This window comes from Sciurus carolinensis, unplaced genomic scaffold (assembly GCF_902686445.1).
Source record: "Sciurus carolinensis unplaced genomic scaffold, mSciCar1.2, whole genome shotgun sequence".
Classification (NCBI taxonomy): Eukaryota; Metazoa; Chordata; class Mammalia; order Rodentia; family Sciuridae; genus Sciurus; species Sciurus carolinensis.
In genome coordinates this window covers 57,235-82,434 of record NW_025920219.1, presented here as the reverse complement: position 1 = coordinate 82,434, position 25,200 = coordinate 57,235, and the positions used below count along the sequence as shown (strand labels likewise).

General features: G+C 36.2%; 1 long non-coding RNA gene across 3 annotated transcripts in view; it reads left to right on the top strand.

Annotated features, from left to right (window-relative positions):
- LOC124975177 (uncharacterized) overlaps nucleotides 1-25,200 on the top strand; it is a 41,371-nt gene that overhangs the window by 4,333 nt on the left and 11,838 nt on the right. For all 3 annotated transcript variants that reach the window (XR_007106861.1, XR_007106860.1, XR_007106859.1), the window contains exon 2: nucleotides 19,653-19,789. This is a non-coding gene — a long non-coding RNA (uncharacterized LOC124975177). The remainder of the gene's footprint in view (nucleotides 1-19,652; nucleotides 19,790-25,200) is intronic.

Here is a 25,200-nt window from a genome sequence, read left to right as displayed (position 1 = left end):
CAATAGTGACTAAGACTGATGAGCAAATCTTTAACACAAGAACTTTGGGGGACACTCCAAATCAAATTCTAGAACTGATTTTTCTTATATTTATTTTCTATAACGCAATGTTTATTCTCTACCTGTATGACATATTTCCTTTCTTTTCCCCTCATCTTTGTAATACCATCTAGTCTACACACCTTATTATGGTTTAAAAGGAATAATGTATTTGAATAATAAACTTCATTCTCTAAGTAGCCTCATCAAATCCAGCATACATACCAGAAAAGAAGAAAAATAAATCAGTTCTGCAGAGATAACTAAATATGGCTGTGTATTCCTTGCTCACCTGTCCAGCTACTTTGGACAGGTTGTTACTATTGACTGTGAATCATATTATGATCTAGGAGTTCAATGCAGAAACCTTGGTATTTTCTTTTGATGAATCAGGTATAGTTCTATTTATTATGTATTATTCCCTGCAGACACTGGGAAATGGTTAGGATGATTTCAGTTTTTTTGGAAAAGAAATCTGAAGTTCTTAATGGAAAATTTGCCTGTGCATGGAGATAAAGCAGAGGGATGTGAAGGCAAGGTTTAAATCCAAGCTTCTTATTACCATTAACCACTAATATGTTGCCTTCTCTACTAGTTTATAGAATCTTGAGTAAGAATAGTATAAAGACAGCTGATATTTACTGAGCCCATACTTTGTGACAGACATGTGAAAATAATGTTATCTGCAACAAATTATTTATATTTCAGTTAAAAATTTCAAGCACAGAGTAAGTTTTAAAAATAAATTGAGGCTTTCATGCAAATTACTATGGCACTTTAGCCCCCTTAATATATTTATTTCAAGCATGTTTTGGTGTCACCATGGTTGAGATTGCATCTGGCTCTTTTTAAGGTGGTCACTTCCTATTTCTTTCAGAAAATTCACCTTAAATAAGATTAAATGAGTTGCTTAAATAAAATAGGAAAGGAAGACAGTCATTCAGAAATCAAAACAAGAGGTTGACATATGATTGTGGTGGCCACAGTATTCTGTTGTCCTGGTCCCTCTCAAGTGTAAGTGCCCACTCAACACAAGAGCCTTGCATCATTTCTCTCTGCCTGGTATTCTGACATTTTTATAATTCATCTCAGTTACCAGGCTGGCTGTTAATGAACTATTTTCATGAAAACACTCCTTGTAGTCATGATTTCCAATGAAGCTACAGTTGAAATTTTTCCTATTACATACAACTTAATGTTAATTTGGGCTGAAGGCTTTGCATTGATTAATTTCTTCCACAGTCTAAAAATAATTTATGTTTTTGGCAAGGACTGTGTGTGTGTGTATGTGTGTGTGTGTGTGTGTGTGTGTGTAAGAACACTTCGAATCTGAGATTTACTCCCTTAAAGAATTTTCACATGCCCAATAGAGTATTATTACCTATAGGCACAATGTTGTTAACAGAGGTCTAGAAATTATTCACTTTGTCAATTAAAACTCTACTTGTTAGTTGGCAATCCCCCATGTCCCCTCTCACTCCTGACCAATATCAGTCTTCTTTCTGATTCTCTGACTGCTTTAGGTACATCATATAGGTGGAATCTTCACTTCACACAACATACCCAATGCTCAGCCATATCGGGGCATATTGCAGGATTTCTTTCTTTTGTTCAGGTGGAATAATATTCCACTGTATCTACAGTCCACATTTTATTTATCCACTTATCAGTTAATGGACATTTAATTTGATTCCACACTCCAGCTGTGGTAAATAACATTTCATGAATATGGGAGTGCTAACATCTTTTGAAGATCCTGATTTCAGTCCATTTAAATAAGTGCCCAGAAATGGGATTACCAGATCCCATTTTTAATTGTTTGAGGAGCCTCCATATTGTTCTCAAAGCAACTGCATCAATTTAAAAAATAATTACAAATAGCAATATACAAGGAGTTTAGGACACTGCTATTTTTACATAATGAAAACTCCCAATTCAAAAATATCAACTCTTCCAATATTATTTCAAATAACTCACTACACATAATTGAACTAGCATTCTAGAATTAATTCATAAACAATGCCATTTATTACCGTAGTCATTCATTCATTCATGTTAATTCATTTATTCATTCATTTCTATTTTAATTTATATATTCAGTTGGACAAGTTGAACCACAATTTTCCAGGTAATCTTTATAATCACACAGGCTTTGCTTCCCTGGTCTTATTCCATAATAAGGAGGCTGGATGAATGCACACAGGAAACCCAAGCCCTTCACAGTTCCATCTAACTATCTTTAATACATGAAAATGATATGAATATAATGAAGGTATGTGTGTGTGTGTGTGTGTGTGTGTATAAAGGTATAATATATATATATATATGTATACACACACACACATATATATATACACACCTTTAATATATGAAAATGATATATTATGGAGCTTTTGGGTCACATGGAGGGAAAGGTTTACTAATTAAATTTGAATAAAAATAGTCACAAATTTCCAATATATTAAAATAGAACTATCTCACACTACAGAGAAACTGATATGAATATGGAGGTTGGACTGTGTTTCTATCTTCTCTGATTCTGCATTCTCTCTCTCCTCATTTCCTTCTCTCTCCCTCTCAATACTATCCTTTGGGTAGACAGAGATTCCTTTTTCTCCTTGGATGAATGATAAATAATATGCAGGGGCCTTAGAATTCTGGAACTTGTGGAACTGGGGTAATATTATTTATTAAAGGCGTTAGAGCAACCACTGGAGCAATTAGAGGCAAAAAGCTGAAAACTTGTAGATGGAATTTTTGATTCTCAAAGTGCATGCGAGAAAATGTTAAAATGGTTTCTTTAGGCATAATAACAAAAGCTAGAATGAAATTAAGCAGTGAGAAAGAAACAGTTGGAGTTCGGTGAAATATAATAACTGATTCATAACTAAGGGGTTTATTTCATTATGTGTGGCTCTAAATAGCATCTTCACTTGCAGTTGACTCAGAATTGTATCTTCCTATAAATTTTCCTTATAGAGACTGCAAATCAGTGTTTAGCAAAACATTTTTTTATCATATAAAAGTGCATTTATTCCTGCTAAATTTGAAAAATAGATATACACTGCCTTTCTCCAAGGGCAGCATTTCCCCAACATTGCTGTAAGAAACACTATTGGGGCTAAAGATATGGTATCTCGATCAGTTTGAACTCTTTTCTCTGCTCTAGGACCTCCTCAGGAGGTTTAATTTTCTAAGGTGCAGTGCACTAAGAAGAAGAGAATGTGAGCAGTGCCTTTAGACAATGAACTCCTATTTTGCTTTGCAGGACATCTGGAGCACAGAGAGTGCTGTGCTTATGTCAGGGTGACACTCTGGCTCCTATGCTGATCTGTGCTGTAGATTCTGATCCATTCAACATCAGAAATAACCTCACATTTGATCTTAGCAAACTTTATCTTTTGGTAAAAACCACATTTTTTATTGGTGTATTATAGTTGTACAGATTGATGGGATTTGCTGTTACATATTTGTACATGTACACAATATAACAATAGAATTTGGCCAATGTCACTCCCCAGCATTTCCCACCTCCCTTCCTGCCTTCCAGCCCTTGGACCCTTTCCTCTACTGATCTCTCTTTGATTTTTAGGAGATTCACCCCCACCTTATATATTTTTTTTCCTCTCTTGCTTCTACATATGAGAGAAAATACACAACTCTTAACCTTCTGTGTTGACTTTTTATACTTGACAAGATGGTCTCTAGTTTGATCCATTTTCCTGCAAATGCCATAATTTCATTTTTCTTTATGCCTGAATTGAACTTCATTATATATATCACATTTTCTTTATCCATCCATCCATCCATTGATAGACACCAAGGCTGGTTCCATAGTTTGGCTATTGTGAATTGTACTGCTATAAACATGGGTATTGATGTATCACTGTAGTGTGATGACTGTAGTTCTTCAGAGTAAATACCAAGAAGTTGTATAGCCGAGTCATATGGTGATCCCATGCCTAGTCTTTTGAGGGGCCTCCATACTGATTTCCATAGTGGTTTTATGAACTTACAGTCCCATCAACAGTGCAAAAGTGTTCCTGTTCCTTCACATCCTCTCTAGCATTTATTATTATTGGTGTTCTTGACAGCTGCCATTGTGAATGGAATAAATGCAATATCAGTGTATTTTTAAATTGGTTCATTTTAGATACGCATGATAGCAGAATCCATTTTTATATAATTATACAACCATGAAATATATCTTATTCTAGTTAGGATCCCATGCTTATGGATGTACATGGTGGTGGAATTCACTGTGTTGTTTCATTTTATGTACATGGGAAAATTGTGTCAGACTCATTCCACTGTCTTTCCTTTTCCTGTGGCTCCTCCCTTGCCTCAGTTCCCCATTGCCTAATCTACTGAACTTCTCTTCTTCCCTTCACCACTCCTTATTGTGGGTTAGCTTCCACTTACCAGAGGAAACATTTGACCTTTGGCTTTTGGGTACTGGCTTATTTCACTTAACTTGATAGTCTGCAGATCCATAAAGAATGACTTTATGACATTTGCCAGCAAATGGATAGATCTGGAGCCTATCAGTGTAATTTTGATTTGCATTTCCCAAATTGCTAACAATGTTCAACATTTTTTTCATGTATTTGTTGACCATTTGTATCTCTTATTCTGAGAAGTCTCTGATCAGTTAACTTGCTCCTTTATTAATTGGACAAATAACCCAATTAATAAATGGGTGAATGAACAGTACATCTTTTAAAGGCTCTATAAATTCCCCCTTTATCTTTCCTTTCCAAAGAGCACACTGAAGGATCTAGTGCTATTAGTTAATAATCTGACTACATTAATACACTCTGGGATCAGCTTGTGGAAGAAATCTTGACTGCTTACTTTTTAAAATTGAAACACAGCCATCCTCATTCTTTAATGCCTTACAGTCTAGAGTTGAGTAGGTGTTACAGAGACAATATGATGGGCAAAACCTAAAATACTTAATTTATAACAAGTTTGTCAACCCCCACGCTAAACTAATGGAAATGTGGATTTCCATCAGTAATTTGACAAGTTTCCTCCCATGTTTAAAGTTTTACTCAAACTCTATCAAGATCCTTAAAATAATTTTTGAAACTTTAGCAGTCATATAAATTCTTTGTATTAAAATACAGCTACATGTGATGGGAAGTGATATTCTTCACAGGTGCCTGAGAACCTTAGTAACCATCTGACCCTTGAAGGCTCATACTTAATGTTAAGTATGGCAACCAAATCTGACTTCTCTATTTAACTTTGGGGAAAATCCTCATAACTACCATACAGGCTGCAAAGGGGTATCCTAACAAATATTGTGATGTTTATTTGCTTTGAGAGGGGAATTTACTTGTTTCTTTCATGGATTTATGATAAAACCCTGTTTTCTTACCTGTGTCTTCCCTTCTACAGACCTCAGTGATAGCTGTTATATGGGGGTTTGGGGACTGAAGCTAGAGACAGCCTTAACCAAATCCTAGTTTGTAAATTTCCAAGCCTTGGCAAATTCTCTGATTTCAGTAACATTTCTCTCATTTCTATATCTGAAAGCATGAGATGGCTTGAAACCAAATTTCACTTAGAATGCACTTACTGTAGTGTGTATGTTAAAGTCTAACGTGTATTATCCAGTATGAGAGTAGGTGTTCAACAAGGGATACTGAAAATATTTTGTAGATGTTTGTTCACGCATTTTAGGTCTGAGACTGTAATATACATCCCATTTATACTTTGTTACCTTAACTGGGTTATACATATTTGTATTCCCATTAAACACATGTGTTACAGTTGTTCTTTCTAGAAGCAGATGTTCATAAGGGATCAGAACCTAGTTAAACAAGGAGAGAGAAGCAGAATGGGTAGAGGGAAAAGCCAAGCTATGATGCAGCCCCAGAAGATCTTGACCCAACCTAGTGGGTATTTTTGAAATGAGTATTGCCCATCAGAGGATTCCTGAATTATGTAAAAATGAGATCTTTCACACTTCCATTTGCTCAGTTTCCATATGGAGAAATGGTCTCCCTACAACTGAGGTAGACACCAAGCAGTGGATTGCTGGAGGTTGCCTATAGACCCCCCATATGTCCAGCATTTTTCCTTAAAGGGAATTATAGAGCCCATGTGCACCTCCATCATGGATAGGTACACAGGAGAATTCTAACAGTGAAATCATTTGATAAATTCACATTACTAGTTGTCTAGCTCCCATAGGTTGCCACTACATTGGTCAGCAGATGATGTCTTCCCTTAGGGAAATGTATTTTTGTTACACACTTTCATAAGCAAACACCAAAGTGGTAAATCAAATTGTCTGAAATGTTTTCAGTGTGGTGTGGAATGGTAAACCTAACTATTAATTATCAATAACTGTAAAGATTAACTAAGTATTAATAAAATATTTAAAGTAAGATATAAGATGGCAAAAATGGCATTAAATTTTTTTGAGATGGAAAAAAACAAAGATAAGTGATGAAATTGAATGTTAACAGCTATTTTTTCCCCTTGTGATTGGTATAATCTATGTCCCCTCCAGGGGAAAAAATAATGATGCTTATATTCTGGGAGAAACAAAGATGATAGTGTAGGCAAAGCCATGATATCTAACATTATTATACTCATAGGGCAAAATAAATTCCTGTTTTGCATCATGACAAAGGAAGATTGGCAGCCTTATCTGATGTCCAAATATTTATGGGAGTCATTTTAACTAAGTCTTTATTTTTCCTTATATTTCTACATTCTTGTTTGACACAATGTATTGTACAACCTTGGTTTTTGATAAAGGACAATCTGATTTGATTTAATGTTTCAGAGGAAAACATAATATTGCATATTTAAGAAGATCTCATATTAAAAATGGACAAATCCCATTTCCATCCATCCATCAAAAGCTTATTAGTTCTACCAAGTGTCTGATGCCTGCTTGCTGGAGAATGGACTGGCCCTAGTTGAAAGGCAGTTCAAATGGGCCTCCAGGTACAAATCAAGTTTGAGATTATCCATTTAATTATGTAGCTTTGTAGTAAATGAGAATAAGATTTATATAAAGTCTTAGGAAGGATCAAATTCATGGTGGATATATTAAATGATACAAAGGACAAGAAAATACCTAAATGTCCCAAAGCCAAGAGTTTGCAACCGGTGCAGAAGGAACACAGTGTGCAGAGTATGGTGAAGGGGTCTTTCATTCCCTGGAGAAAGAGACAGCACTTCTGGCTAACCTCTGCTTACCAGCAAGAACATGATCTTGGGCATTGCACTCATTTAAATGTACATGACCAGGTGAGAGCATGTGGGGTAGGCATTTTGTTTAAGGATGGAAATTTGGGGCATAAAATACTTTTTGTTGCAAGCAGGGGGTGTTGAACTCAGGGGCACTTGACCACTGAGCCACAACCCCAGCCCTATTTTGTATTTTAGTTAGAGACAGAGTTTCACTGAGTTGCGTAGCATCTCACTTTTGCTGAGGATGGCTTTGAACTCATGATCCTCCTGCCTCAGCCTCCTGAGAAGCTGGGATTACAGGCATGCATCACTGTGCCTGGCTTATAAAATACTTTCATCTCCTAAAAAGAATCATGTATGGCAGAACACTGGAATGCGGTATTCATGCTACTATTATAGGTATTAGGCAAGTAAACAAGTCATTTCAATAAAAATGTATCTCTAGTTTTTAAACCATTAACAGACAATATCTTGTCCACCAGTTAATTCCCAGCATTTACCATAGCTTTAGGATTTGATGGATGAACACCAGTGTCCAGTGACAGTTTCAAAGCACATGTAAGTTTATGCCATTTCCAAAACCCTACTTTGATATAATTTTGCACTACCCTTTTATTATTTGGGGTCATGTGTACATGTTTTCCATAAAATTTTTTCTGTGTTATAGATGATTCTGATCAAAATCAGAAAAACATTTAATCAAATACCGCCATCCTCCTAGGTACCCAAAATTTAGTAAGAGTTTATTATAGGTCAGATACTATAGTTAGGTTATTATACATATGGTCTCACCAACTTCATCATTTAGAAAAATACATATTATCCTTTTTTTTATATAAACGTAGACATTGACAGTCAGAAAGATACATATGACAACTCCATTGGTAGGGAGGATTAAATAAGAAATTCATATCCAGGGCTTAGCAAAGAGGTTGAAAATTAGGAAGGATAAAATAAAAACATTAACTATATTACTAGATAGTAATAAGGAATGCTAGATTAATTCCTAGATAATGATAAGGAATTTGGTCTAGCTAGACTCCAATATAGTAATGTGCTTTTCTTCACCTCACATCATCTCTATTCTTTGTTCTGTGTAGCACCTGCCAAATTTGTTTTTCATGTAGAGGGAAGTCATCATTGGCATGATCAATAGCTCCAAATATATAGCATTTAAGATAAATGAAGGCTCTTCTTCAATCCCAGATTGCCCTGGTCTCCTTAGTTCAGTGTGGACCTACGGACAACCTTGGAAACTGGTTGAGATTCCTGTGTACTCAAGGTGAATGGGAAAGATCAATGGCATCAAGGGTGTTAGGCTTCAGGAGAGAAGAGTTTGTCCTCACAACTCTTAATCTGCCACTGAAAAAATGCGTACACCAGAGATAAATTTCACATCACTACCCAAAGATCCTGACTTAAAATATTTGTATAATAATTTAATTATCTTTTGCCAATAGTAAGGTGAAAACTTTCGTCCCAGTTGGTGTATTTGATTAATTACACAGAAATGCCTTTTATACAGGAAACAAAAGACAGAGAATATTTGTGTAATTTGAAAAGAAATGTGCTGAGCTTGGTGGCTCAGGCCTGTAATCCCACCACCTCAGGAGGCTGAGGCAGGAGGATTGTGACTTCAAAACCAGCCTCAGCTTTAGCAAGACCCTATCTCAAAATAAAATACAGAAAAGGGCTGGGGACGCGGCTTAGTGGCTGCCCCTGGGTTCACTTCCTGGTACCAAACAAACAAACAAACCTAAAACAGTGTAACTCAAGAGAAGATCCAAGATTGTGCTGTGTTTCATCTGGACTCCCCAATTTCCTTTATTTCTCGTGTGTAAATGATCACTACCCTGTTTATTTTGCTGTTTTAGCTCACACACCATCATCTCCATGTTAAACATTCTAACGGCCCCTCTGCCCATCTTCTATCCTTTGTTCTCCACTGGTTGCCCTTCCAGGTGATTTCCAACACAGTTTAGATCAGCCCTATCCCTTATGGCAGTATAAGCTACATGTGGCTCTTGAATGTATATAAAATTGATTTAATTTAAATTAAACAAAAATTTCAATTCCTCAGTTACACTGGCTGTTTGCAAGAGCTAAATAGGCATGGGTAGCTAGAGGTCACCATATTGAAGAGCACAGAGCATATTTCTACCACCACAGCTGGGATTTCAATCATGTCACTCTCCTGCTTGTATTTTTTTAGAGCAACCACCCCATCCACTTCCAAAAGGAAAAACTAAATCTGCACATGGTCATACATACATCCTGATTTCCTCCCTCATACATTTTCTCCACTGATTCCTGAACTTGAACCCCACTCTTTTGAGTGATGTTCAAACACGCTGAACGTCTCCCTCTCTCAGACTTGTCAATTTTTGCTTTCTTTTTCTAAGGTTCTTTTATTTATTTATTTATTTATGTATTTATTTAGTGGCACTGGAGATTGAACCCAGGGCCTTCTGCATGCAAGGCAAGCACTCTACCAACTGAGCTATATTCCCAGCCCTGCTTTCTTTTGATAGAATTTTTTTTTAGTGTTTTACATATACATCTGTCCTTTCCTTGTCTTTTTCATGCAATATCATTCTGCTCTGAAACAGCTTATTCACTTTGTCTAGTTCCTTATATAAACTAAGACCTTGTCTGTCTTGACACCTAATGCAATGTTTTGCTCATAGGAGATATTCAATGGTGTGGCATAAAAGAAGGGAGGAAGGATGAGATGGAAAGGAAAGAGGGGAGAAGAAATGATAGCATGCCTACCTCTTGGACCTCGACTTTTATCATACCTAGTCTGGGCCCTTAATTTTATTCATATGATTTAGGTAAACATCCACAAAGACCTATGTGTCAAAGGTTTGATCTCCTGCCCATGACGCTTTTGAAAGGTCAGGGAACTCTTAGGAGTTGGGATCTAGTGGTATGTTTTAGGACACTGGGGCATTCCTTCAAAGAGGATTGTGGGATCCAGGTCTTCTTCCTCCTTTTCTTTGCTTCCTGGTGATGAGAAGAGCTGCTTTGCTCTGCCATGTACTCCTGTCATGAGAAACTGCCCTGCTACAGACCCCAAAACAAGGAGACCAAACAGTCATGGACAGAGGCCTCCAAAACTGCAGGCCAAAATATTTTTTTTTCTTTTCATAAGCAGATTATTTCAGATATTTGTTACAGTAACGGAAAACTGACCAACATATTTGTAGCTCTTAAACCCCAAACCCAAATGCTTTATATATGCATTTCTCTCTACAGAGGCTGTTATGCTTGTATATTCTCTCTGAGAAAACCCTACTCTTAAACAGATTCCTCTTCCTCCTCATGCTCTCTCTGATCAACTCCCTTCCCTGACACATTCACACACACGTACACGTGCACATACACACACACACACACACACACACACACATAAACACCAGCACATATAGAAATCCTTTCCCTCTACTCTATTACAGAACCTGCCATTTTTCATTCCAAGCAATTGGAAAGTCACAAACCATGAGTTGGAAATGTTCATTTTCCTCCAAAACATCTAGCATTATATTTAACAGTAGAAGGCAATCACTAAAACTTTATTAAAATCAAACAAAAATAAAATTTTTAATTTAATCTTTTCACAGACTATAATGCTACTTTCCATTTTTCTATGTTTGCAATCACATCATTATATATCAAGTTCTCTGTTACATACGGTATTTTTCCTAACTCTGGGGAAAAAATGTTCAATTATTTCCAAAGGCATTATGTAAATACTGAAGAATTGATTGTGAGTCAAAATTTGTCAAGGATTCACTCCAGAGCATTTTTCTTTATTCCAATGCTACATAAGGTGATACAATGATGAAATATGAAAATAGTATTATTTTCCAAAATGTATGTGGAACAAATAGTAAAGAAAAAAAAAAGTCAGGCATGGTGGTAAACATCTGCAATCCTAGCAGCTCAGGAGGCTGAGACAAGAGGATCACAAGTTCAAAGCAAAGCTGAGCAACTTGGTGAGGCCCTAAGCAACTTAGCAGGAACCTGTCTCAAAAAAAAAAAAAAAAAATCAGGCTGGAAATGTGGTTCAGTGGTTAAATGCCCCTGGGTTCAATCCCCAATGCAAAATAAAATAAAATAAAAGGGAAAACAACACACCAACATACACACTGAGAGGACAAAACCACCGACATAGATCAGGAAACTGATTTCCATATTGGAAACTAAGTCGAATAAAAGATGCCTGAGAATGACTGCATTGAGTGACTGTCTTTTATTCTTTGTGCAAAAATAGTAAGAAGGATTGCCCCCAAATTATGCTTCTGTCCACATGGAATTCAGATACCAGAATCTTTCAGATTCATTTGTTGTTGTTTGATACACAGATATTTGGTTGGAATGTTTCTACAAATAAAGACATTTGCTCCCTATATTAGCACTTCATAAAGTATTTAAATAATACTTTGCATTATCTCATTTAGGCTGCACACTATGTTTTTAGGTAAGCAATCTCCTTGCTCTCATTTTTGAGATGAGGTAATTTGGGACCAGGTATATAAATTGGACTTAGCAGAGAAGCTGTCCCCTGGAGAAGTCATCAGGTGTTTCACAAATATTATAGTTGGAGTAATGTAGTTCAAAAATTTTTTTCTATCTGTTATTTATTCATTTGACTATGATGATGATGACTCTAGTTGATGGTATAAACTCCAGACTTAATGCTGTTAATGCTCTTTGTCTGTGTTGCCCTGAAGTCATAGGAAGTATGCTTTGACATTGGAAATGTGCTTCTAAAAATTGTGAAAATGTTTTGAATTTGTCACAAACAGAAGTTATTTAAAGTAGACAAAAAAGTAATTGAGCAGGGAATGGAAGCTTAGTGTAGGTATGCAGCATTGGGGATGCGTTGAGGAAAAGGAAGTAGAAAATTTTTTTAAATAAACACACACATTGGCCAAAAATATATGAAGTACCAGAGTTTTACACATTAGCACATCAATACAGGAGTTGTTCCCAAATATTGGTATATAATGGATGTAGTTGGACTGTGCTAATCCAGGAAATGTATTTCTCAGGAAAAAGTTGTATTTAATATCAGCAATAGCGGCAACGTAAAAGTGTCCTATTTCCTAACAATAATATTCAGTTACCCCTTTTAACCTATTCTCGACCACTGCCTAAGAGTTATTTTCTTTAATTTACTTCTGATTTCTACAATCTGCTTTGAATTAGATAAAACCATGGACATAAGCTTGTATCTGCTCAGAGCACTGTGTTTTAAATTGCCGTCTTTGAACCAGGTCCTAAGCAACTAGCTTAGAAACTTCCCTGCGTTTGTATCCTTAATTCCACAAAGTAAAATATGAAGTCTTTAGCATTTACTTCTAAGGAATACCACTTTAGAGAAACAGTAGTACTAAAGCTAAGCAGGATATATGTTGGATTAAAAATGAGAACGTTTAAACAGGATTTCTGTGAATACTGGTTATCAAGGATAATGTACTTTCTAAACCTATCTGTAGAACTTGAAAGGGATTGTCAATTTTCAAAACTTCCATCATTAGAATTGATATTAACATGACCCATGGATCCCATTTTCTCACATGCCACTTTCCCACTGTGCTAATGAGATGTTTCTCTTATTGTAGAAGGATGATAATTCTCCAGTGTGAATGCTATTCTTCTCAAGCAAGATCTTTTGTCTAACACATCTTAAGTAATCCTACAAAGGAGCAGCACATTCAATAAGGGTCCATACTAAAGAAATAAGAATGGAGACTTTAATACTGGGGATACTAAGTCTCTGAAAATATAAGTTAGAAGGCAGTTCACTTTTGACTATGAAGAGTTGGACTCAAATTAATTCTTTCTTCTTCTTTTCCTCTTGCTCACATCTTTCTTTTCTTTTCTTTTTTATTTGTTCAGTACTGAGGAATGAGTCCAGGGGCACATTATCAGTGAGTTATATCTCCAGACTTTTTGCTTACTATTTTGAGACTAGGTCTCTCTAAATTGCTTAAGGCCTCACTACATTGCTGAGGCTGGCCTCAAACTTGTGATCCTCCTGCCTCAGCCTCCCTAGCTACTTGGATTACTGGTATTCACTGCCATATTTATTTGCCACACATTTCTTTAGACCAGTGCTTCACAGGTAATAGTAACAATAATCCATGATCAATAAATGCTTATGCATTCATTCAAGAAGCAGTTTTTGAATAAGTGTAATGCGAAATGCCAACCTTTTAGATGTTATGTGAATTTCTTTTGGTGCTAAAGAGCAAAGAGAAGAGTTTGTCCTCACAACTCTTAATTTCCCACCACAGAAAAACCCACACCAGAGATAAATTTTACATTGAGAGAAACATGTTTGAAGAATAATAGCACAGACTTCTCAAGAAAGAGATATAAACAAAGCCTGGGGCTACATGTTGAAGAATCCCTGTTGATGAGCCAGGAGTTAGAAAACAACATAGCTGCTCTTCCTTCAGCTTGGAGGCCTTGCTCTTTGGAGGTGCCCACGGTGAGAGACATTTCCAAAGTGAAGAACAGTGATATAGACAAATAACACAAACATTTCTGGAGTATATTTACAGTCACCTGGGAAATTCTTCCCTTCTCAAAGCTACTAAGGGATATCAATTGTAAGCCCTACTTGGACTGTTTCATTTCTGGATTTTCATTCCCATAATCAATCCAGGCTTTTAGAGGTATCTTACAGACTGAAGAACTGGTTCATCATTTCATCTACTTATTTTGGCATCTAACATGAGCTGTCTATCAACTCATTTAATGCAAAGCACTACCCTATGAATTAGGTACTTTGTTTATAGAGGAGATGAATACTTTCCATGGAATCTCCCAGGTGAGTCAATTGAGGTTTCTCTCGCTTCTCAGGTTGTGTTTATTCCACTTCACCTGCTGCTATTCTGAACACTGGGGTTCCCAGAAAAACAAAGTGATTTGAGCATCTCCTTCTGAGACTTCTTCTTCAAATCATGACATCCTGAGAACTTACTTTGCATATCAGACTCTAAAATTGCAGCCATTGCTCCAGATTTGTGATTTTCATTGCTCCAGATTTGTGATTTTTAACCCACTCTGCTTTTCTTTCAAAGCATCTTTTTCTGCGAATTTTCAGTAATGAAGCCAAGTTGTGAACTTGTGCAGCTAGATCAGAGATCCAGCCTCATTCATTAGAAGGAGATGAGGAGTATGTGAGGGGCCTATGACCAACAGCTCTCCTGGGAGCCTACGAAGAAGCAGTCAGAAACCCAAGGCGTGCCCTCAAGCAACAGAGCAGAGTCTGTGAGAATACGAAGGTGGATTTGGATTAAAGGTTTATCCAGAGGTCTACAAAAATAATCAAAGGTGGAGGCCCTTAATCCTGGTACTCAGGAGCAATTCAAACCTAAATATCTTACTTAGCAAATCATCTTGACTTAGATATTATATGTGAACACTTAAGCAGTTGTACATGTTCACATTAGTATCTTTCAAAGTGAGAAAACTAGTTGTTAGACTCTGTGTCTAGTTTGCTGGGCTGCTTTAACAAAGCACTTAGACTCGGCAGCTTCTCCACTGCAGAATGACTTTCTCACATTTCTGTGGTTGAGAGTTCTCAGATCAGCATGCCAGCAGAGTCAGGTTCCAGCGAGGGCCTTCCTTCAATTGCAAACTAATAGCTTCTGATGGTGTCCTCACGTCATAAAAGGGGGCTTGCTAACTCTCTGGGATTTCTTTTATTAGGCAAGTAATACTAGGCTGAGGGCAGAGCCCTCATGTCCTGATCACCTACACTTTTGATACTATCGCTTTGGAGGGTAGGATTTCAATATATGAATTTTGGGGTGCGAACATTCCAATATTAGCACTCCATGTCTAAGTTTTCCATTTAGATTGTTGAAAACACATATACGTATTGAAGGATGTCACTGTCCTATAAGTGATGTGAGAGCACAGTGCTTCCTGCAGTGATCAGTATGTGTGCTGTGAAGTGCTTCATCTGACAGATGAGCACCTGGAATATAGGGCTCAGTATGTTAAAATCTCCCCCAGCCTAATTAAGAAAAACTTAACCACCTTCTTTATCTCTTGTAACCAATTCTCCCCGACTCTGTTTTCAATGAAACTATGTCACAATCTCCAATCACCCTGATAGCCAAAACATTCAGACCCTCTCAAAAGTTGATGGGAGTTATTCAAAGGGCAATAAACCGATTAAAGGGGCAGGAAATGAAGACAAAAACAGAGACTCAATTTCCTTAAAAATGTCCAACTCTGAGCACCACATCCTCCTCTTGGAGGCAATCCATGCAGTTCCTACCATGTCAGTCAAAAGTCAAAAGGTGATGTGAAAACTTACCTGGAACTCTCAATAAAACTGGAAGGCAGGAGGGGCATGCAGTCTCTCTCCTCTCTGAGAGGACTCCCTCTATCCCTCAATAGTGTCTCCTTTTCCCCCTTTCCTTCCCTTCTAATAAACTCATGCCTATTATGCTGATTAACATGTCTGAAATCTTTCTGACTTGATCACAGGAACTGGGGTGAAGGGGGAACCTTTACACTGCCTCAGTTTCCCAGAAGGACCCAACCCTGTAACACTGGTCCCCAAGAATTTTATTTTCTTCCACTCATTATACAATTAGCTGTTTGTATGTGTGGGATTCTACACTCGTAGTTTCAAACAACTACTATTTCAAAAGTCATGGATTGAAAATATTCTGTAAAAAGAAATCCAGAAAATTCCTGAAAGCAAAACTTGAATTTCCCACTTGCCAAGCACCATGCTGAATTCATGTGAATGAAGAGATCTGTAGGCATACCCTGCTTCTGCCTCCTGCCATTCCATGGATCCTTCTGCTCTCTCTCTTGCACTTCGTGTCTTCCTCATATCCTGCACAGTGGTTGTGTCTCTATTAAATGTGTACAAACTTTTATTCTTATCCTATAATTCTGATAATACAGGATAATGGCTAGGTTCCTAGCACTTACATAGTATTAGATATTATAAATAATTTAAAGAATATGGAAGAATTGTGAAAATTATATGCAAATGCTATACCAATTTATATAAAGAATCTGAACACCCCTCAGCTTGCAAAGTTTGTTATCTGTGGGGAAACATGGAACCAATTTCCAGTGGCTGCCAAGAGACCACAGTGTAAAAAACCAGGAGAGATAGAAGGACAGGCATCTAGCACTGTGCTTGGTATAAGTTTAGTGTTTCATGCATGCTTGTTGACTATGAGGCCAGAATTTTTCTGTTTTATAGTTCTTGGGAGTTCCTGTTATAAAGTGTATTAGATAATACACAGTGTGAAATTTCTAAGGAGGCAGCAAGGTGTTCCTTGATATAGTTGAGGTAGACTTTAGACTGACTTTTAAACCAAGTCATTTCTCTCCTATCAAGTTCCTTTCATTGTATCATCTTGGAATATTATGCTATTCTTACCTCTGATCTTACTACAGGGCTGTATTTATAGTTTATTTTATAAATTCTTGTAATTCACCCATAAAGTCTCATGAACTGAAACTTTAAAAAATGAGAAAAAACATCTCTGCCTTTGTTAGCATCATGGAGGTTAAAGAACAGCAAAATGTGTTCCCAGTTTTCTGTCATTTATAAATTGTTAAGGCAGAGACCTTCCTTACCACTTTCCAAATAGGTAAGTTTATTAAGATTTCATTTAATAAGAGGCATTAAGAACAACGGTAATGATGATGATCCTCTCTTTGGTACCTACCAAGTGCCAGAGATTGATTTATGCTATATTTTTGATTTTCACAACCACTCCTTGAATATAGATACTTCCTTCATTTTGCCAGCAAAAAATTGAGGCTAAGTGAATTTACTAATTATCTCAGAAACAGCAATACATAAATAATAGAGATACAATTTGCTCCAAGTTTGTGATCTGTATGACACATATTTGCATAAGGGATTAAACAAACAACATTGTTTTTAAATGCCAACTTCCAAATACCCTGTCACTGTTCCCAGTACTTCTTCTAGGCTAGAAGTTCAGGGCAATTACTGGAAACCAACCAAATAGCCAGGGAGTGTGTTTCCAATTTGGGATTCATTGAATATGAGTTATTAGATTGATTCTTGTTTACTGTAGCCTCTGGGAAATTGGTTGTTGCAGGAATGTGTGAGGTACCACAATGAGACAATAAAATTACTAGCACTCAGAAATGCCTGCAAAGTTTATTTAGGAATATGATGCAGAAAGTGATAATTAATCCTCTGGACATTTCTTAGCCTTTTTAAGAGTCAGATATGTATGTGATATCTGGAACAAAGCATATGTCTATTCAGTAATTTTATAGTTAAACTCAAAATCTTATCAGGCTAATCAACCATTATTGTTCCCCAGGAAAATGGCCTTTAGTCTTCTTTCCATAATGTAGGAAATTCAAATAATTTTCAATAAATACTTCATGCTCAGAATTTTTTTGAGGACATTATTAATGCATATCTGCCTCTGGATTCTTAAATCCTTTCTGAATTTCCCCAGTCATCCTTGGGAGTGGGGATGGAAGGTGTAAAGTCTGGTGTATGAGTACAAGTCACTGTCTTAATTTGTAGCTGAATCATTATTAAATCAAGAAGTATAACTTTATCTCTCATGATTTTGTCCAAAGAATCTATCAATAAACAATTGCTCATAAAATTAACTATTTTAAAATATTTTTTCAAACTCTTCAATGATGCTTGTCCTGGGTGGGGAGGATTTAACAAAGATACCCCCTTTTTCCTCACATTTTTTATTTGTGCATTATAGTCCTACGTAATGATGGGATTTGTTGTTACTTATTCACACATGCACACAATATAACAAGGTAAATTGACCAGTGTCACTCCCTAGTAATTACCTAATTCCTCCTTGCCTCCCACCCCTAGAAAGATGTCTTTTTTAAGGACCTCTGGATCTAGTATAAAGGATATGCCTACCATTTCTAATAAAAATAAGTATCTAAAAGAGGAAGGAATGATTCATATGTACCCTTATTTATACCTCTCTATCAACCTATCTAATCAGCTAGCTAGCTACCCCATAAGTAGATATACAGACAAATGAATAGATGCATATTCATATCCGCAACATATATTTGAAATCTGCAACAAAATCTAAAATGTAAACAATACAAAGGTACAGATAGAATATTAGGGGAATGTGCTTTTCTAATTTATTAGAAAAACATGCACTTGTTCTTTTGATATAAAATAAATGTTTATAAAGACCTTGCTTAAAAATGCAATGTGCTCAGTACCAACTAGCCAGGGACGATGTTTCTGATTTGAGGTTGATGAGCATTGTGAAAACACAGATTTTATGTGCACTATCTGTGAGATCACCTCAACCATGAAGGATTTCTTTAGCCCTCCTGCCTGGAATGGGATTGCCCACATCTTTCTTGTGACTTCCTTCTTATCTTGTTTTAGTTCCTCTCACTGCTTACTTATGGGATAATCTTTTAAGTATGTTTTTTACTCAGTAAAGCATAAACATTATTGGATATAGTTTTTCATATCCAGAATACAAATCTTGGTACATAAAAAAGATATCAATAAATGGTGTGGAAAATGATTTCTATATTACCTTGATATTTAATACTCTTGATAAGCACTTTGCTCCAGACACTGAACATGTATCTTAACTAAAAGGTTTTTTTTTTCAGCTTAGAAAATACCTACAAGTCCATTTGAAGTTCTTAATTTATCAAGGTAGTGTTATAGATAAATTAAAATATCTATTTTACTTCTACACAACATTTGCTAAAGGACCAACAATGATCTGATTTCTACATACTGAGACTGATAGAAAATCTAAATACATACTTAAAATGACAACAAAGAAAGGCAAATCACCATCATCAAAAGATGAGAGGGAGGGAGGAAGAGAGAGAGAGAGAGAGAGAGAGAGAGAGAGAGAGAGAGAGAGAGAGAGAATGAAGGAAAGGAAGACACCAGAAATTAAAAAGTTTAACAAAGAATATATTTACCTTAAACTGCCATGAATAACATGATGCCTGGTGCCATCTTGCTTTGGACTTGAGTTCATTGTTAAATATGATATTTTGTGGCAACAACTAATTATCATAAGCTGTCCAATAAATGTGATTGATTGTCCAATTAACTCTTCATCAGCATCCATTTTTAAAGATGTTACCTATTGAAACTGATGGCAGTTTGCAACCTCCATGTTGCATATGTAGCTAATTGCTCCTTGGACAATAATTATTAAGTTCCTTGTGCCTCGTTCAGTCATTTGTTTTACAAATGATGATGCCACGGAGTTTCCCAATTCATTAGACTTCACAACTATGGCTCTCCAAGGATTACTAAAGGTCTGCCATGGAACGTATGGATCATGTAAATGTTGAAATAGATTACAGATATATCTGTTTTGCAGGTTTTCCATCGACCGTCACACTGACCTGGAGAGGCAGTTCAACATTAATGCAGATGATGGGAAAATCACTCTGGCAACACCACTTGACAGAGAATTAAGTGTGTGGCATAACATAACCATCATTGCAACTGAAATTAGTAAGTGCCTGGGTTTATTCCTTTTGTCCACGTTTGGGTTCAGTTTATGCCGACTGATCGTGTGATAGATGGTTCCTGTTTCTGTTAGATATTTTGGCATTGTAACTTATTTTATTGCTTCCAAGGAGCCTTTGAATGTATTGTCTCAACACTAAATGTCTTACAGTGTCATAAATTACCAAATGTTCTCAAGATATGTGGGAAGCAAATATTCTTATATCCAAATATTTTGATATCTTGTATCTATTATTCAGCCATTAAAATAATGTTTTGTATTTTAAAACATGGAAAAAGTTTTAGTTGAAAGGGTAAGTGAAAAAAATTAAATTTAAGAACCAACCATACAGTATTATTAAGTAAACATATTACATATTATATTGTAATAAATAAACAATTGTTGACATACTTAGACTGTACATGAACACATTTACACACAGAAAACGGGGAAGAAAAGTTTGCATTTTCAATATATATCATTTTGAGAATGTGCGGTCATAGATAACTTTTTTTAAACTTTCCTTATTAGATTTGAAGATATTTTACATAGTGATTGGACTATTTAATCATAACTTTGGTATAAATTCAAAGCAATGCTTCATGCTTTTTTTTATTAAATTATTCTATAGGGGAGAAGGTTTGAGTTTGTTAAAATAACACTTTAGTCTATTAATTTTTAGTGAGCATAAATTCTTTGCACTTAGTGGGATCATCATTGAGTCTCTAAGCTACTGCGAAATGGTTGGTGAGATTTAGTATTACAATAACTTTCACAGCTTTCACTTTGTCTATCTTTTTTATTACTATGCAAAAACTTTCAAAAGGGACATGATGTTCATTTTATTTTCCAGAAAAATACATTTTGCACATTATCTTAATATCTTCTTTACATGAAGGACCTGATTAAGTCTTCAAAGTTATAAACAAAGGGAGAGAATACGTTCTTGTAGGAGTTAGGATAAAGGGAATCTTCAGAAGTAAACAAAAAATCAACTTTACAGTCCTGGGCATGTAGCTGAGTGGTAGAATGTTTGTCTAACACGAACAAAGGCTGGTGTTGCATCTCCAGCTCAGGTGGGTAAAAATCATCATAAAGACTCATACATGACTCCCCCTCAACACACACACACAGCATAGAGAGGATGCAGAGGATAATTAAATAAAGGTGTATACCTTAAACTGCATTCCATGTTCTCTGGTAGCTAATGTGAAAACAGGTACACATCTCTGAGATGCATGATTTATTTGTAGGAAGTGTTAGCCAGGTGTTCAGAGAGGCACAATGTTCTCTTATTCTTTGATATCTCCTCCATGGAGCCTCATAAACAAGCTTTGGGTGAAAGAGTAAATTCTAGTGTAAAGAATGCTTGTTTGTTGTAGCAACCTTGAGAGCCAGCAAAGAACATACAATTTGTTACATAGTTTCTCAATTCTGCCAAGCTCTGGTTCTGGATAAAGATAGAGCTGGAGAACTTTGGTATATTTCCTAGTTTAGAAATACTATATTCTTCCCCTCTGGTCACTCTGGTAGTGATTTCCCCTTGTAGAATTAAGGGAACTGGCAAAACAAACCATTTGGTGGTTTTGGTCTATTAGAGGTGTTAAGCCCATTTAGAAGGGCGTAGACATGAAATTTTAATAATTTAGGATGTTGAAGCCCCATTATAACTTCAAGCCTCTAAGAGAAATTGTATCTATTTAGATGGGAACAAGGCTTTATAATGCTAGAAAGAACTGCAGCTTCTTTTAAAGTATATAAGCATTGATTACTTTGAAAATAATTTTTTCCCATATCGAATATAACCTAGTCAAGTTAACTTTAATTCATATTACTTCTTTTACAAGATGGATGCCTTTACTCAAATATTCATCAAGGTTGTCCCAATTATAAGCAATCAAGTACTCCACTCTAAGGAATAAAAATAAATGAATACACAGAAAAGATACTTAAGAAACACTTCAGGGCAACCCAAAAACAAAAGGTTCATTTGCAAGGAATCACAGGGAAGTAAGGAAAACCTATACAAGACCCATGTTCTTGTACAGTGAGCTGCTAACTTCGGCATGACAGGGGTCTGAAACCCATCAGGGAATGATAGTTGTTGACTCTTTCATTCATAAATTATTGAGTGAGTCTTTGTTTGCCAACCACTCATATAGTGATTGGGGTTGGAGCAGGGAGCAAAATGGTCAAAACCCTTGTTCCTCTTGGAGGTTTCCTTACTGTGTGGTCCCTGGAAGCTTCTCCATATGAGAGAGGGCATTGGACTCTACTGAGTATTCATAGAGACCCAGAGGTAAGGAAGAAGACCCAGTGCTAGGGACTAAAGAGTTCCCTGGTGATGGGGAGAAAGAAATGTAACAAGGGACCTTCTTTGATGAAACATATATTAAATAATTGCTTCATAATAAACTTGAAAAACAAGCCTTTGTGTGCAGCAGTAAAATACTTAAAATTTTAAAGTACTATTATTATTATAATTATGAATTTTTAATACAGGATAACCCAGTTCCAAGAAATATCAAAAGTATACCAGTTAAATTTTCCTATTTTCAGAGAAATGACTCATGTCAATCCCAGATACAGTTTTATAGTTGGTTTCATACTGAGAATGAATATAGTGTGCTTTTGCCCACATGATGAAACAGCTTGATCATGAGACTTACAGAATTTAAAATATGTAACACCAACATGTTATCCTATTGAAATGAATGTGAGTCACCTTACTTTTTTTTTTAACTCAGAGATTAAAAGCTGCACAAACGTCATATGCATATTTTAGTCTAGAAATAAGCTTAATTCAGGTTAAACATATTAAGAAATATTGAACTAAACTAATTGTCACTTAATTGTTTTTATTTTTTTTTATTTTGCCTAAAATGTTTTAGGACTAACAAGAATGAGACTATAAAAAAAAGTTTAGTTTTAGCTGTAAAATAAAGGCAAGGGTGGGCATAAATCTACAAAATTGAAAGTAAGATTGAGCCATGTTTATTCTAAATCATGAAAGAAAGTAGAAATTATAGGATCACAAAAGAACTTAAGAAGAATTAGAATTACTGTGAAAAAGTTTAGAAACTAGTTTTGACTTGGTTTGATTATTTTGCCCATCATGTGGTGCTTGTCTTCCAAAGCCCCAGACCACGTCTTGGGGAAAAAGACATATTAAAGGAAGATTTATTGTAGTTGTCCGAGATGAATATTAAAACTACCCAGAATAACAGAACCTCATAGGAGGAGTTCTAATAATGATAAAGGAATATTCATTCCAGGGAGACCAATTTAAAATTACTCTCAGAATGCCATCTCATCAGACAAAAAGATTCAAACAAATGAAATTAAGCTGAAAAGTGGATTTTCTCTGATATGTGGATGGATGCTAATTCACAATAAAGGGGTGGCTAGGGAAGAATAGAGTTACTTTACATTAGGTAGAGGGGAGTGAAGGGTTGGGAAGGGGTATGAGAGTAGGAAGGAGAGTAGAGTGAAACAGACATTATTACCTCAGGTACATATATGACTGCGTGACCAGTGTGATCCTACAGGATGTACAATCAGAAAAATGAGAAATTACACTCCATTTATGTATGATTTATCAAAATGTGTAAATGTATTCTACTGTCATGTGCAACTAATTAGAACAATTAAAATTTTTTAAAAGTGGATTTTAAGGAAGTCCATCTGTTATCTATTAATTAGAATGCAGATGTCATCCTTTATTCTTTTGTGTGAGATTCACTGAACCAAAGGCTGAGTGTATCACCCAAGTATTCTACTGGTAAAGGATCTATCTAGCCTGCTGTCCTGACCAACCAAACCAGTCCATCTCACTCCATGAGCCTGCAGCTGGGTGCTCGTGTGCTGATAAGAGATTAGGCTAGTGTAGTGTATTTCTGCTGGCAATAAACCCACCCCCTAAAACTACAATGCATGACTGCTGTTTATCACGATGGTAAAGATTTCAGGTAAAATTTCTTGACCAATTAACTGCTAAAAAATTATTACATAAGTCCCTTAATGTATTTAATTCTTACCTCACTCCTTGAAAGAAAATACTCTTATTAGATGCATGTGTGTAAAAGGGAAACTTGGGTCAAGTGACTTGTCTACAGTTTCATTCAAAGAGTTGGGGAGTATAGGGGGAAAATGCACCCATGTTTTACTGTAAAAATACGTCTTTAAACACTTTCTATGGAATTCTCACTTCCATTTTTCCTCTTTGTCCTCCTGCTCAGTTTGAACTTCTGGCTTGACTATTTCATTTTCAAAGCTAGTGAATGAAGTAGTTTTTCTGTGCAGAGCAGGAGGCTGGGGTAGAGACCAGAGTGTAGTTGAGGAAAGAACAAACTCACATTATTAGATCAGATGCTCCTTTTCTAACCTCTAGAAGGAAGAGAAGAAATTTTGCCTGAAGGACTTTGCCTAAAGGATGAAGTAGAACTTCAAACTGGAATCCTATTCCCATTTTAGGAATTAAGATACTGAAGAACAGAGAGAGTGCTATCTTCGGGGCGTTCAGTTGGGAATCAGGTCCTTGGTGCCCCAAAGAATTGAGTAAGACACAAAGAATTAACAGACAAAGTACAGATTTATTGAAAGTGATGGTGAGAGTAGTACTTCCCAAAGATAGTGGAGTGGAGTGGTCCCAGTGAGAAAGAGGGACTTAAGACTACAATGTCTGGAAATTCGTGTCTTATATACCAAGCTGTGAGGGGGTTCTCTTTCTTATACAGACCAGATTGAAGACTTTACCCCATTTGCTCCCACGGATTATCTTAAGATACCTGATTAGAATATTGTCCTATCTTCCCTCATTAATTACTTTGGAAAACCTAATTAGAATATTGACACTTTACCCCCATTGGTCATTTAAAAATACCTAACCTGTAGGAGTTATGCTGATGAGTCCTCAGTGGCAGAAGTTGTCCTAGTAATGGAACTTATTGTAAACGGGGCATGATGACTCATCTCCCTGTCTTGGCCTCCCGCAGCATCTTCTTATATCCTTCCTCTGCCATCTTAGCACCCGTGAACTCCTACTAAATATTACCCAACATGCTGCTTAAGGGGACTCTGTTGTTCAACGAACACTTCAGTCAAAATCACTTAAATAATTGCTCAAAACAAACAAAAAATAAACAAAAGAGTCCTGTATTTCATTCAAGACCTACTGAATCAGAATCTCAAAGGAGGAATTCAGGAATCCAATTTTCACAACTTTCTTCTACACACACACAGACACACACACACACACACACACACACACACACACATGCATTAAACATTCAAACTTTCAAAGGAGACAGAGAAGGTTTATGAAGACAGAGAAAGGAGGTGAGGTGCTTTTGATTTCTTGTTCATTTTTCCTGTGCTGATTTTGTGAGATTTCAGTAAGTATTATGGTGAGATTTTT